The 16,795-nt window shown below is 40.6% G+C and overlaps 1 protein-coding gene across 10 annotated transcripts in view; it reads right to left on the bottom strand.

Moving 5' to 3' along the window:
• ESR1 (estrogen receptor 1) overlaps positions 1 to 16,795 on the bottom strand; it is a 380,558-nt gene that overhangs the window by 23,679 nt on the left and 340,084 nt on the right. The window lies entirely within an intron of this gene.

The following is a 16,795-nucleotide window of genomic DNA, read 5'->3' as shown; positions in this document are numbered from 1 at the left end:
CATAAAATTTAGCAAGCCATTTCAAATTCTCTGTTGCAGAGGCAATATATGCATCAAGTAATTAAAAAGACATCCCTCCATCTTCTGCCAAATCAATAAACAGTGTTAGTGTGAATGCAAATGTTTATAAAACATTCATCTGACTTAGCTTCAAAGCCAGAAAAAAAGTGCCATATGATCAAAGAATATATAATAGGCTGAAACGCACATGAGCTCATCTCCCCGCATTGAACAGCACAGCTTGGATACCTTGCGATGGTCAGCGCTGGCTGCTAACAGATGACGTCGCACATTCTTGGTTCTGATTTGTATGTTTATCTCCAGAGCCACAAGGTTTCAGATATACTTTCCACCTGATATAAAAATAAAATGGCTGATAGTTTTCTCTGATTATTTTGGAAAAGATAATTAGCGTCAAAAATTACTATTTTGAAGAGACAAGTGGGCATGTGGGCAGTGCCTGTGGTTCTTTAGGGTTATTCCGTTTCATCATATTGAGTGAACACGACAGTAGATGAAAATTATATTGACAAAGGGTCACATGACTGTGACAGGTTTCTCACTTTTAGTTAAGGAGAGAAAGGTCACATCACGTTGCAAAAAGGAGATGCAGAATTCCAGAGTTACAGGTTTAAAAGGGGGCTTAAGTTCATCTAGTTCAGTAGTTTTTAAATTATTAATTTACAATTAATTCTCAATTAAATTGAGAATCAAAACCTCTGAAATATACAAACCTCATATAAAACCCTCACATATAAACTGGGTGAAGCGAAACTTCAAAAGCAAGAGAAATGAAGGAAGGGGGCTGGATCCCACTTAGTCAGCCTCTCCTCCTTCACCAGAGCCTCCTTCTAGAATACAAGTCTTCAAGCCAGACAACGTTTAAAAACCAATGATCATAAAAGAATGAGAAGGCAAGCCACAGACTGGGAGAAAATATTTGCAAAAGACATACCTGACAAAGGACTCTTATGCAAAATATACAAAGAACCCTTAAAAGTCAATAATAAGAAAATGAACAACCCAATTAGAAAATGGGCCACAAAACTACAACAAATAATGTTTAAAATTTGCATGGAACCAGAGAAGACCCCAAATAGTGAAAGCAATCCTGAGAAAGAAGAAAAAAGCTGGAGGTATCACAATCCCCAATTTGAAGATCTACTACAAAGCTGTAGTAATCAAAACAGAAGGGTACTGGCACAGAAATAGACACATAGATTAATGGGACAGAAGAGAGATCCCAGAAATAAACCCATGTTTATACGATTAATTAATCTATGACAAAGGAGGCAAGAACATACAGTGGGGAAAAGACATTCTCTTCAGTAAGTGGTGTTGGAAAAATTGGACAGCCACATGCAGAAGAATGACACTGGACCACTTTCTAACACTACACACAGAAATAAACTCAAATGGACTAACGACCTAAATGTAACACCTGAAGCCATAAAAATCCTTGAAAAGACTGCAGGCAGTAAACTCTCTAATATAGCTGTAGCAACATTTTTTTAGATATGTCTCCTAAGGCAAGGGAAACAAAAGCAAAAATAAACTATTGGGACTACATCAAACTAAAAAGTTTTTTCACAGCAAAGGAAACCATCAAGAAAACAAAAAAGTACCTACTGAATGGGAGAAGATATTTGCAAGGGACATATCTGGTAAGGGGTTAATATCCAAAATATATTAAGAGCTTATACAACTCAACGCCAAAAAAACAAACAACCTGATCAAAAAATGGGCACAGGACCTGAACAGACCTTTTTCCAAAGAAGACATCCAGATGGCCAACGTGGGAAGATGCTCAACATCACTAATCAACAGGGGAATGTGAATCAAAATCATAATGACATATCACCTCATACCTGTTAGAGTAGCTAAAATAAAGAAGACAAGAAACAACTGTTGATGAGAATGTGGAGAAAAAGGAACCCTCGTGCACTGTTGGCAGGAATGTAAATTGGTATAGCCACTGTGGAAACAGTATGGAGGTTCCTCAAAAAATTAAAAATAGAAATACCATATGACCCAGTAATTCCACTACTGGGTATTTACCAGGTAAAACACCAACTCGGAAAGATATAAGCACCCCTATATTTATTGAAGCATTATTTACAACAGCCAAGATATGGAAGCAACCTAAGTGTCCACCAATGGACAATGATAAGAAAATGTGGTATACACACACAATGGAATATTACACAGCCATAAAAAGTATGAGATCATGTCATTTGAGACAAAATGGATGGACCTAGAGGGTATTATGCTAAGTGTGACTGAGAAAGACAAATACCATATGATTCAATTTGTAAATGGAATCTTAAAAATGAATAAACAAAAAGCAGAATGAGACCTATAAATACGAGAACAAACTGATGGTTGCCAGAGGGGAGGGGGATGGGGGTTTGGGCAAAATGGGCGAAGGGGAAAGGGAGATATAGGCCTCCTGTTGTGGAATAAGAATGGTACGGCAGTAAAAAGCAGAACATAAGGAATACAATGATATTGTGAAGGTGATGATGTAATGGGACAGATGGGAGCTATACATGCGGTGAACACAGCATAATGCATAAACTTGTCAAATCACTAAGTTGCACACCTGAAACTAACATAACATCGTGTGTCAACTACATTCAAAGAAAAAAGAAATTGGCAAAAGACCTGAATAGACACCTCACTAAGAAGAAATATACAGATGGCAAATAAGCATATGAAAAGATGCCATTAAGGAACTGCAAATTGGAACAATGAGATACCACTACACACCTATTAGAATGCCCCAAATCTAGAACACTGACACCACCAAATGCGGGCAAGGATATAGAGAAACAGGAACTCTAGTAGGAATGAAAAACGGTACAGTCACTTTGGAAGACAGTTTGGCAGATTCTTACAAAACTAAATATCCCCTTCCATGAGATCCAGTAATTATGCTCCTTGGTATTTACCCGAATGAGTTGAAAATTTATGTCCACACAAAAACCTGCACGTGGATATTTATAGCACTGTTATTTATAACTGTACAAACTTGGAAGCAACCAAAATACTTTACAGCAGGTGAATGGATAAATCAACTATGGTACATCCAGACAGTAAAGTATTACTCAGCACTAAAAAGAAATGAGCTATTGAGCTATCAAAAGATGTGGAGGAATCTTAAAGGCATATTACTAAGTGAAAGAAGACAATGCAGAAAAACTACATACTCAATGATTCCAACTATATGACATTGTAAAAAAGATAAAGCTATGGAGAGAGTAAAAAAAGATCATTGGTTTTCAGGGGAGGGAGGTGGGAGGCTGGATGAGGATTGTTAGAGCAGGGAAACCACGCCGGATATTGCTATAATGGTGGATATGTGCCATTATCCATTTGTCAAAACCCATAGAATGTACAACACCAAGCATGATTAATGTCAACTATGGACTCCGGGGGCACCTGGGTGGCTCAGTCGTTAAGCGTCTGCCTTTGGCTCAGGGCATGATCCTGGGGTCCTGGGATCGAGCCCCACATCAGGCTCTCTGCTCTGCTGGGAGTGTGCTTATTCCTCTCCCACTCCCCCTGCTTGTGTTCCCTCACTCGTTGGCTGTCTCTCTCTCTGTCAAATAAATAAATAAAATCTTAAAAAAAAAAAAAAAACCAACTATGGCCTTCGGGTGATAATGGTGTCATGTGGGTTGATCAATGGTACAACAAAAGTACCACTTTGGTGCAGGATTTTGATAGTGGGGAAGGCTATGTGTTGAGGGGAAGAGGAGATACATGGGCAATCTCTGTACCTTTCACTCAGTCTTGCTCTAAACTGCTCTAAAATGTACAACTGCTCTAAAAAATAGTTTATAAATAAATAAACCAAAATAAAACTAAATTTTTTTAATGTAAAAAATACCCCAAACCCTCTGATCCCCTTCGGTGACTTTAAACATTGGGAAACAGGCTCAGAGAGATTAGGGAACCAGGCCAGTGGATGCTAGAACTAAGAGGGGTTTTGGGCAGGGCAGCGAGGCTGGACTGGCCTGGGGTCACCCTGTCGGTAAATAAATGGCAAAGCTGGGACCAGAACCCAAATATCCTTCACACCTAGCCCACTGCTCAAAAACTACACAAAGAATTTCCTAACTTCCAGGTTTGTGAGAAACTGGAAATGGTTGCCATTGGACTTACCTCCAGAGATATTTGAGAAACGACTAATTTTCCTGGAATGACTTAGGAGCAATCCAGCCTTTCAGAACTGTGCGGGATGGTGTGGAGAGGGAAAGGAGCACAGTGTACACAGACATCTTCTAAGTCTCTTTAATTAAGAACTTTCACCAAAATGTTGGCAATGATTACTTTTGTGTGGGGAAATTATGATTCCCTAGATTATTTTTCTTGGTGATTTTTCTGTATTTTCCAAGTTCTCTGCCTTGGGCATGTAGGACTTTCGTAATTTGGAAGAGGAAAATGCTATTAAAAATACAAAGTCAAAGTCCCTTTCATTCCTATTATTTCATGAGCTTTGTCAATGCCTGGACTGAAGAGAGAGAAACACAGCTGGTGAATGGAACTTCCAAGGAATAAGGAGCTTGCTGTAGGGATATTACTTCTTACTATTTTCATAATATTTCTATCATCCCTAAGTCTATTCACATTTCTGAAACTCTTTAAGGCTTGTCATTTTGACAAGAAATAAAGCTAACACATTTGTCACTAAAGCGTCCGAGAATAACTTTCTTAACTGGAAAGGCTCCTGACATGTCACTGATAACCTGAGCTACATGTCTAAGTACAGAAGAAGATGAGCTTCAAAGACTGGCAACGCTTTTTGGACCCAGAGGACTTGTGAGTTGGGATGCAAAGAAAGCATGATGCTAAGGTTTTACTAAGAGGTGCTGTTTGGCTTTAGCTGGAAGTGAAGGTTATGTTTTCTTACTCAAAAAGCGACATTTGTGGGGTGCAAGGGGAGGGGTAACTGGGTGATGGACATTAAGGAGGGCACATGATGTAGTGAGCACTGTGTATTATATAAGATGTATGAGTCACTGAACTCCACCTCTGAAACTAATAATACACTATATGTTACTTAATTGAGTTTAACTTTTAAAAAATGTTAAAAGAAGAAAGAAAGAAAAGAAAAGAAAAGAAAAGAAAAAAGAAAGAAAGAAAGAAAGAAAGAAAGAAAGAAAGAAAGAAAGAAAGAAAGAAAAAGAAAAGAGTGAGATTTGCTATACCAAGAGAAAGAACAGGTGCTTTTTCACCTGTCAAGAAGAAGAGGAATTTTACATTCTGGGTTTAATTCATCACTGTTGATGCCAATTTTAAAGAATGAACAAACTGCTCCTGCCAGTCCCTTCCTAACAGTCCTGATTAGCCATCCTCAGGGTTCACTATTGTTCTGAGCTGGAGCTGGACCAGCTTTCCCTGCATCTGTCTGCTTCCAGCTGTGAGAATGTGGAGACAGGCCTGCACTTGATCTTTGGAGCATCAGCGGCATTGGACAGGGCACTCTTGGAACCAGCAGCCACTCCATCATCAAAGAATGACGTGTTTGGAGCAGTAATGGGCTCACATGATAAGCTGCTTCTTCCAAGCTCATTAGGGACTAGGAAAGGTCATGTCACTCTCACAAAGCCCTAGAATCCAGAGCAAATGAAACCATGGGAAGAACCAGGTTGTCTTTCCCTGGATGAGTTTTTAATCTTGGTTGGTTATTTGATTGCTTAATATTTTCCCTTTGGGAAAAAAAAAAGACTACAATAGTAATGATGATATTGGCTCATATTTTTAAGCTATCTTACTCTGACATAACATACCCATAAGGTTGGCAGGACTCTTTAGAATTATGATTTCTCTTTGCTGGTAGAGGAAACCAATGAAGAGAAGTGCACTTCCAGCCATTCAATCTTTCTTTGTATAAATATCACTTTTAAAAATCAGTGGCAAAGGAATCAAGAGCAGAAGGTGAGACATAAAATGGCAGCCCTTTGTGCACCCTGACAGCTTGGAATAAGGTACCTTGGAGTAAACCTAACCAAAGAGGTAAAGGGCCTATAGTCTAGAAACTACAGAACACTTATGAAAGAAATTGAAAAAGACACAAAAAGATGGAAAAACATTCCATGCTCATGGATTGGAAGAATTAACATTGTTAAAATGTCTATGCTACCCAGAGCAATCTATACTTTCAACACCATCCCAATCAAAATACCAATGCCATTTTTCAAAGTGCTGGAACAAACAATCCCAAAATTCGTGTGGAACCAGAAAAGACCCCGAATTGCCAAGGAAATGTTGAAAAAGAAAAACAAAGCTGGGGCATCCTGTTGTCTGATTTCAAGCTATATTACAAAGCTGTGATCAGCAAGACAGCATGGTACTGGTGCAAAAACAGACACATAGATCAATGGAACAGAGTAGAGAGACCAGATACGGACCCTCAACTCTATGGTCAACTAATCTTCAACAAAGCAGGAAAAAACATCCAGTGGAAAAAAAGACAGTCTCTTCAATAAATGGTTCTGGGAAAATTGGACAGCTATATACAGAAGAATGAAATTTGACCATTTTCTTATACCATACACAAAGATAAACTCTAAGTGGATGAAATACCTCCATGTAAGACAGGAATCCATCAAAATCATAGAGGAGAACATAGGTAATAACCTCTTCGACATTGGCCACAGCAACTTCTTTCAAGATACGTCTCCAAAGGCAAGGAAAACAACAAAAGCGAAAATGAACTTTAGGGACTTCATCAGGATAAAAAGCTTCTGCACAGCAAAGGGAACAGTCAACAAAACAAAAAGGCAACCCATGGAATGGGAGAAGATATTTGCAAATGACACTACAGATAAAGGACTGGTATCCAAGATCTATAAAGAACTTCTCAAACTCAACAACCCAAAAAACAATCAACTCAAAAAATGGGCAGAAGACATGAACAGACACTTCTCCAAAGAGGTCATACGAATGGCTAACAGACACATGAAAAAATGTTCAACATCATTAGCCATCAGGGAAATTCAAATCAAAATCACATTGAGAGACCACCTTACACCAGTTAGAATGGCAAAAATTGACAAGGCAAGAAACAACAAATGATGAAGAGGATGCNAGGCAAGAAACAACAAATGTTGGCAAGGATGTGGAGAAAGGAGAACCCTCTTACACTTTTCTTGGGAATGCAAGCTAGTACAGCAAATTTGGTAAACAATATGAAAAACCCTCAAGATGTTAAAAATAGAGCTACCCTAAACCCAGTTATTGCACTACTGGGTATTTACCTTAAAGGTACAGATGTGAAAATAAGGGACACATGCACCCAATGTTCATAGTGGCATTAACCACAAAAGCCAAACTGTGGAAGGAACTGAGATGCCCTTCAACAGATGTNTAGCAGCAATGTCCACAACAGCCAAACTGTGGAAGGAGCCAAGATGCCCTTCAACAGACAAATGGATAAAGATGATGATGTCCATACATACAATGGAATTATTCAGCCATCAGAAAGGATGAATACCCAACATTTGCATCAACATGGACAGAACTGGAGGAGATTATGCTAAGTGAAATAAGACAAGCAGAGAAAGATAATTATCATGATTTCACTTATTTGTGGAACATAAGGAATAGCATGGAGGACATTAGGAGGGGAGCGGGGTGAGGGGATAGATTAGCCCAGTGATGGGTATTAAGGAGGGTACATACTGCATGGACCACTGGGCGTTATATGCAAACAATCATGGAACACTACATCAAAAAACTAATGATGTACTGTATGGTGACTAACATGACATAATAAAATAAATAAATAAATAAATAAATAAATAAATAAATAAAAATTTTTAAAAAAAGGAATAAGGGTAGGTCCCCAGCACAGTGTCCGGGTAAGTCACAAACCTGCAACTTAACATAACAAGCACCTATACAGACAATCACATGAAACAAAATTCTCCAGGTGATAATTTGCTTCCAAAAGGGTGAGCTTGGAAGGTTCCTGACATGATGCTTATAATACGACTGATGTAGGAGTAACTGCCTATGGGTCTTTCAGAGCAGAAGGCAGCAGCTGGGCAGCAGGAAGCCGTCTGCCCTCTCCCACCTAGCCGGCAGTCTACACTCGCCTGTCTCTCACATTGCATGATAAGGCTACATTAATTAAAAGTGTAATTTGATAAAGCTTTCTGGAACAGTAGGTAACACAAATCAAGAGACTTTTTATATCTTTTACCAGCAAACCTACTTCTACAAACACCCAAAGTCATAAGCAAATGTGGGCAAAAGATGTAGGAAAAGAATGCAAAACAAGCATAGTTTATAAGACCAAAAAAAGAGAAAGCACTTAAATGCTTAACAGTATCAGGTTTGTTGAATTAACGAGGATATATCCTCATAATGATTATGCAGCCATTTAAAATATTCCATTTATGGAAAGTATATGTGTATAATACTAACTAAAACACGTAAATATAAACATGGTTATAATACACTCACAGCACGTAAAGAGAAGAAAACAGTACCTCATACAAATGCAGTGTTAGTCTAAGCAGACAGTGTTTGAAGTGCTAACTTGGATTAGTAGGTAGGCACTATTAGGATCTCCAATTCCTGGACCAGGAAACAGAAGCTCAAGGGGTATAAGCAACACTTGTCCGGACCCCTATAACTCAGACATATCTGAAAGGGGATCTGAACATGGACCTAAAGTTTCTTGCTCTTAACCCTTATGCTAGATCGCAATGAGGTACAACAAAATGTCCAAATGGTTGCCTAACTTCGGGTCACTGTTCATTTCTCTAGTAATATATTTTATATTCTTGAATGATTTCAATTGAACATACCACTTTATAATCGCAACCTTATTTTTTAAAAGATAAGTTTTCTTTTTATATCTGTCTCCATCCTTAGACTGTGAGGGCCTTGAGGTAAGAACTGCCTTAGTAATCACCACCATTACTATCACTACTGGAATGACCATTGGGTCACCTTGATGGCGCCGCCCTTACATACCAAGGAGCAGTCCCTACACCTCACCTCATATAAACCACAGGGTAAAAACTACTACAGATAGGGGCGCCTGGGTGGCTCAGTCGTTAAGCATCTGCCTTCCGTTGGGGGTGTGATTCCAGGGTCCTGGGATCGAGCCCTACATCGGGCTCCCCGCTCCACTGGGAGCCTGATTCTTCGTCTCCCACTCCCCCTGCTTGTGTTCCCTCTCTCGCTGGCTATCTCTCTCTCTGTCAAGTAAATAAATGAAATCTTAAAAAACAAAACAAAACAAAACTACTACAGATAAGGCAACTAAAGCCAACTTCGCATTTCCAGCACTTAGTATATGCTTGGAAAGTAGTAAATACTCAATAAAGGGTAGTAAAGCTAACAAATAATAGCTTTTAAAGCCATGGATATCACTCAGGTCAGTGGGGTATTGCTGTCTTTCTTATATGCCGGAAGAAAAATAAAACCTAAAAAGTAGATACAAAGTAAAAACTCAGACAAAATAGGCCTGAGGCAGTCTGAATCCACCTCAACATACAGAAGCAGCCATATGCCCTCTGGGGGAAAGTGCTGGAAGAGGCCAAAGCGAGGCTATGCTCAGGGACCCCGTGGCAGGGGAGGGAAAGACAGAACTAGCAGCGGGAAGTGTGTTCTTCCATCTTTCTTTCACTATGAGAGAAGCAGTCAGAGAGCCATGAGGCCCCGAGTGGAAGGCTACACCCAGAAGCAGGTCTTCCAACCAAGTGCAGGGATGTTCGGTTTAGACTAAAACCTGACGGCACAGTTTGACATTCCATTTAAATGTGTCAGGAAGCATACACATTCTATTATGGCTTTTACTTATTCAGTGAGTATGTTGTGGGGAAAGATAAACCCATTAAAAAACAACATTTTATTTTACTTGTGAGCTCAAGAAATTAATGGGATTTTATTGTTGTTTTCTCAAGTGTCAAAACACTTTTAAACTATAGGTCAATATGCCAGACATGAGTGAAGGGAGGGCACCTAAGGCCCTTCCAAATATAGGCCCTGAGTGTACTTCTGGTCCTTTGATTAGAACAGGGTGATCTTGACACCAAAATCTTGGTAGGCTATTTGATTGCTTAATATTTTCCCATTGGAAAAAAAAAAGACTATAATAGTAATAATGATATTAGCTTATATTTTTAAGCTATCTTACTCTGTCATAACAAACCCATAAAGTTGGCAGGACTGTTTCAAAACTATTATTTTTCTTTGCTAGTTGAGGAAACCAGTAAAGAGAAGTCCAGTGGTTTGATGAGATCCTCACTGTTAGATGAATGAATGGTGGGGCCAGACCTTTCCCCTTGCCTTTCTTTGGACTCCAACTAAGTCCTCTCATCCCCAAGACTCAGCTGACCTATCAGTCCTCCTGCAGGGACCCTATCTATATCACAGCCCTTATCTCATGATATGCAAATAATGACTTAATTATCTGTGCCCCCAGCTCTTACTCATTTGTATGCCTCCAGTACCAGCACAGTTCTGAGCATGAGCAGCTGCTCCCTCAGGGTCTGCAGAATGGTTAGTTTCATAGTCCACTAGAGAACTATTTTGATGTAGGTGAAAGGTCATCATCTATATTGGTAGTTTTCAAACAAGGTTTCACATATTCCTGAGAATTAAAAACTGATTCTAAAGGTCTTTAAACTGTCTTAGAATTTTATAATTTTGTGTTTTTATTTTAATGATATTCTAAGAAATACCATTAAGACATGAATATCAGAATGTTCTAGATCACTTACATCAACGGTTCTCAATATTGGTGAGACTGGAGTCTTGGTGGGGGAGCTTTAATCAATACTAATACTCAGGTCCTGAACCTGAATTACCTCTGAACCCATTACATGAGAATCTCTGGAGGTGGGTCCCCACACAGGGATTTTTTTTTTTAAAGACCCCCAGATGATCGAAATGTGTGGAGCACTGATACTCACCAATCTAGATGATCCACATAATCTTTGTTTCCTAAGTAACACATTTTCCACCAGTATTTACCGATTGCCTCAAATCCAATAGTTATATTTTAAGAACCTCAGATAAATAAATACAGAAGCGAACAAAATATATAACTGATATGTTCTTGTCAAAGCCAGATGATGTCACAGCATGCTGCACAAGGAAAGGTTTTGTGATCATTCTGAACACAGGCAAGTAGGGAAGGGGGTGCTGAGTCATCACTGGAGCCCTTGGTAGACCAGCAGACCGGAGGTCTACTTCAGGCATGTTAGAAACAGCAGTTCAATTTCTGCAGCAACATTATTAGTTTGCCTTTTAGTTTGTATTTAATTTGTGAATTTGTTTTGGTTTTGTACTTACATAAGAGCTATAAACAAAGTTTATGCTTGGTTGTCCGTTTAAATAATAAATATGGTTATACATATTTAAGCAGCATTATAATACAAAGAACAAGAACATTTAAGTCAGCATTAGGGCAGTTGGTGGCATTTTTTTCTTTTAAATGGGTCAGACTTCAGAATATTGATTTCATAGTTTCTGGACCCTGGTCCAAAGGGTAGTTGAATCAAGGACCCAGGAGATGGCTCCCCCTTTTGCTGGTGCTCTTGTGAGCACAAAATGATAATGTCCCTCCCCAAGGTTCTGAGTATGATTGGAAGACCTTTCCTTGTATCAGAACGCTGCAAGGATCTAGTCTCCCACAGCTGCTGGATTTTGACCCTTCCCGGGAGGTCCCATTAGGACTCACTCAGTCTTTCCCAGGCTACAGGAATTTGGTTGGTTTCCCTAGTTCCACAGAAGCTCCAAGAGCACAGTGTGTGAAAGATGCAGGACCCAATCTACTCCATCTGGGGCCTGAGACCCTTCCATTCACAAGAATGACATTTTGGTCATGAGAATGCAATTTTTAACCACAAATGGCAGGGATGAAATCCAGCCTCAGAATTTCCAAGCATGAATTTATTATCTATCTGCTAGGAAGAACACAATAATTCCTTTCAGAGGGAAGCAGCTCATCAAAGGGCATCCATCATCCCCTAAGTAAGTGGCAGAGTTGCTTCTTCTGAATGTCAGTCCTCTCTAATGACAAAGTCCATGCCACACCAAGTTTTCAGGGAATTAGTGGAGACCCTAGGCTTGTTTCAAGCCACACCAGAAGTTTGTAGCAAGGAAAGGCTCTAAGACTTGAGTCCACTGCCTATAGAATCTAGTCAGCCAGAGAGAAGGAGACAATGAGCCACTTACCAAATGTGAAGTATCATTTATCTCAAAATCACAATAGGGAGGCCCCCTGGGGAGGAAGCTTGGCATTACAAAGAACTCAAGAGCTAATATAATCAAAACTTCTCCACCAGCCAACAATTGCGTACCTGACAGTGTGCCCACTGGCAATTTCCAAGGCCTGTTCCTGTCAGAAACCTTCAACTGTTGAGAATTAATGATCCTCAATGTTTACAGTCAATATGTTTTTAAAATGTTCTTTCATCTAAATATAGGGACTCTGAATCATTGTCTTACTTCTCAACTTAAAACTCTAAATGCTCTAAATAACTGTCTAATAATTAACAGTGCAAAGAAATCAGCTCAAGAGAGAGGAAATATTCTTCGTGATGAGAGCTTGTCATGATCAGTCATGAAGTAAATGCTTCTCTGCCCAGGGCCGTGGTGAACATACATAAAGCAAATGGGTGTCATGGCTTCAGCATCATATGCTTTGTTAAGGCACCAAGATGATGACAGTCACCATATTAATAAAGCAGAACTAAATGACAGACAAGAGCTGGCACCATTTTTACGTTTATGTTTAATATACATGCACCTGGTCGACATTCCATATCCCGTTTTTTTTTCTTAAATGAACACCAGGGTACACATTCTAGAAATGTGGCCATAATTCTTTCTGGTATTTTGTTTTCCTTTTCACCCTACAGTTTTTTACCTTTACTCCTCTTTATTACCCCAACTGTCTGAAGGCAGTTGTGATGAACAGGTAATCATGAGGACAATATTTCTGGAGAGTAATACATTTCAGGAGGGAGGCAGGGATCCAGCAGCCCAGGGAAGACTTCTGGGTACCTGGAGCTGTTTGTGAGTCAGGAGAGGAAAGTGGATCTACTGTTTTTGCAAGAAAATTTATTTTATTTTATTTATTTTTTTATAATAATTTTTTTATTATATTATGTTAGGCACCATACAGTACATCCCTGGTTTTTGATGTAAAGTTCGATGATTCATTAGTTGCGTATAATACCCAGTGCACCATGCAATACATGCCCTCCTTTCTGTGTGATCCNTTTTTTTTTTTTTTTGTAGAGAGAGAGAGAGAGAGTGAGTGAGCACAGGCCCATGTGAGCCAGTGGGGGGGGGAGGGGGGGCAGGGAGGAGCAGAGGGAGGGGGAGAGAGAAACTCTTATGCAGGTTCCACTCTGATGCTTAACCAACTGAGCCACCCAGGCACCCCTGGACTGGCTCCTTTTGAACCAGAGATTCCTGAATGATGGTGACAGCTGTCACTGACTGAAGGCCTACTGTGCTCCATAAACCACATTCAACATCTTCTATACAATTTTCCTTTCAGTTCACAGTAATGCAAGGAGACGGGCATTATTTTTTCCCATTTAATAGCTTGATACTATCTGGATCTGAAAAGGATGATATGTTTCATAATGGCAGAAAGTGCATATGATGAATGGGAACTTTCCACAACCTCTTGGTCATGTCCAGCAAATAAACATCTACTGAAGGACTGAACTGCGCAGTACTTGTTGACAGATCACAGGTTAAAGACTGTGAGAAATGTAAGAACAAGTGTAGATAGTTTACAGGGAAATCAGGATATACATTCACGAAGAAGCCATCCAGGTTAAATTAAAAAACTGAAAACAAAACCAAAAAACTGTGTCATTCATTTTTGTGTATTTGGCACAAAGTTTCTGAATTATTGAACAAATGAATGCAATCAGTCAACCAATTGACCAAACGCTAGATTATAGGGTACTGGCTCTAAGAACTAAAATAGTCTAGTGAAGGAAAGCGCATTATAGACTTGGGTGGTCGCAAGATTTCCTGAATGAGATGAGGTCAGAGTTGGGCCTGGAAGAATTAGAAATGCTGGAATTACCAAGAAGGACTGAAGTCCCACTGGGTAGGAGGAATAGGGTAAACAGGCACAGATAACCCCTTCCTGGTCCCCTGGTCCCCTTCTTTCTGCAGCACCGGCCCTGCCTCTTGTCACTGTTCCCTCTCGGCCTTTTGCCCTGAGGTCATCTGCCCTGCTTGAGTTTCCTTCGCTTGAGTTCTGTCCAGCTAGTTCTCGGACTGCCCTGAAGCTGGCATTGATTTTGCTAAAGCATCTCTGGATTAACCAGGAATGCCTCTGTCCTTTAGTGGAGAGCAGAAAAATAGTGTTTGTCCTATGAATGATTCTAGGCATTTGTAAGCAATGTAATAAATTATTCTTAATAAGGCATATATCATGATTAATATCTCCCATTCCCAAACAGCTGTGAAGGGACTTCCCATGGAAATTTCAGCATTTGGGAGACCCTCTTGAGAGGTGCAGAAAGTCCTTCCTAATAGTCCACAAAACAACCTTTCAACTACCCTTGTGCCTCTGCCTCAAACTCAAGGCCAACATAAACATGCCCTCTCAGACTTTGGTGACGGGGACACAGCGCACAACCCAAGGCTCCCCCATACGCTGAGGACTTGTTTCCCAGGAATCAGAAAATCATCTTCCAGCTCAGGCTTCCTGAATTCTTTTCAACTTGGCTTCTGTCAGAGATTCCTGGAATGACCGTCACTTTGTTCTTTTCCTTGTGACAGGTAAAGAATTGCCCTGAATCGGAGTCATGAATTGGTTGGGTTTTTAGAAAAATCCACAGCTTCAGTTGTGGGCAAAGATTGTTAGGACTGTAGTAACCCTCCTACGACTGACTGCTTGACTCTGAAAAGTCTCCCAGCACCATTGTGTTTCAGTCTTGTCCTCTGATTCTGTTTTTCAGGAACAATATGAGACACTAAGAGCTGTGCTCAGCAGCAGACCTGCTTTTCCAAACAGAGCTGACTTCTGGACTGAAAAGAGTGGTTTCACTTTTTACAGGTTGGGAGACGGCTTCTGTTTTGTTACTGCTTGTGAGCCAGCAGTGCCGGCCTTGACAGAAAAGACACGTAGCCGCCCTGGTATCTCTCTCATGAGAAGGACAACTGTAAACTCTGTCAGCATACTGTGCCTTGTGTTTCCAAAACAGTGTTCTAACCCTTCAAGTGCAACGAAGGAAGCTCACAGACGCTCCTGAGAAAGAAGGAGAAGAACAAGGATAGCGGAGGAAAATGTGAGGAGGAGTCCGGTGCTGGTCCCCATGCTACGGTGGGAAATATGTTTTGAGATTCTGGGGCCAGTCTTTCACAGAAGACTTCCTTGTGAAGGCTGAATTTGTTTTTCCTCTGGGATTTAAAAGACCTGGGTCTATGCATCTAATATTTTGACAACAAAAGTCCTGTCCTTTTTTAATATATTTTAAAAACCCTACCCTGTCATAGGAACAGAACAACAATGTAGAAAGAGGCTACGTGGATTTGAAGGGGATATTTTTGGTGACCAAGATCAGAGCATCCACTTGTGAGGATTATATAACTCTGGCTAATTTCGCTTCCTGTCTGGAGTATTATTTTCTAGTAAAAGTGGGGGAAAAAGTCCAGCACTTGACAGGCCCGCTTTCCCTGAAGTTAAAAGATTGCCCACAGGAAAGCCGTCAGCAGGCGCCAGCCCTCCACTGAAGAAGGACCAGGTTCAGGACCTGGCACAGTGCAGCCGAGTGGCATTGCTCCCAGAACTCTCTTCCAATAAAGAGCGATTGTGGGATGTGAACCCTTCAGTGCACCGGACAAATGACTGAAATGAAAAGCACAATGCATGTGAGTGGAACCAGAAACTTGAATGGAGTGGTAATCACTTCCGTAGTGTGGGGCACATCGTTTTTCAGGTAACTTCGTTCTGTAATTCAGTCCTTGCCTAATGGAATAGTACAGATCTCCATTTACCAGTTGATAAGTGAGAATGATTACTGTCTAACCATGAAGCGATACAGGTTATTAGCACCGGTAGGGAAGGGACCTGGAAAACAGCTAGGGGAGGTGCGAAGGGGTTGTTGTTCATCAGGCAGAGATGAGACATCTGAAAAGAGAAGAAAGTGCCGATGTTCTCTGCATGTGACGAGTACAAACTGTAGTTCAGCTATCGGGAAACTGGAGACCACACCTGATTCTAAATCAGGCCTAGGGCTTCAAAATAGCTACGGTTTCTATGTGAGAAGGAGGTCTGAGGCATGAAGCAGGGCCAGGGATGGGGGTAAAGATCCAGGCTAAAGGTATCTACCGTGCAGCTAACACCCAGCTGTTGAGCTCTGGGTCCCACAGGCTGGATATCTAGGGCTTAGATCCAAATACCGGGGGCCAGGAGGGACACAGTGCTAATTCAGCTGAGCCACAGTTTCCATCTGGGTGACCTGGAGAAACTCTTTACATAATAGGTGACCTTACTGCAAACAAAACACAAAAAACCTTTAACCAGATGCCACTCAGCTAAGCTTGCTCAAACGAATCGATCGGAGGGCACAGCTGAATGAGACCCCTTGACCACATGAAAGCTGCTCTTTCAGCTGGACCCGCCCTCTGTGTGCCTCAGTTTTAGGACCAGGTGTTTCTATCTTTGAGCCAATTATATTTGTCACCTAATCAGTTTTGACCAGAAACATAGTCAGTCTCAAATAAGCCTCTTTTCTTATGGTCTGGAGCTTGATCTCGGTCACTTGGTCTACTTACTTTCTGACATCTA

This window comes from Ailuropoda melanoleuca, chromosome 10, assembly GCF_002007445.2.
Source record: "Ailuropoda melanoleuca isolate Jingjing chromosome 10, ASM200744v2, whole genome shotgun sequence".
Classification (NCBI taxonomy): domain Eukaryota; kingdom Metazoa; phylum Chordata; class Mammalia; order Carnivora; family Ursidae; genus Ailuropoda; species Ailuropoda melanoleuca.
This window is presented reverse-complemented; position numbering and strand designations above follow the sequence as displayed.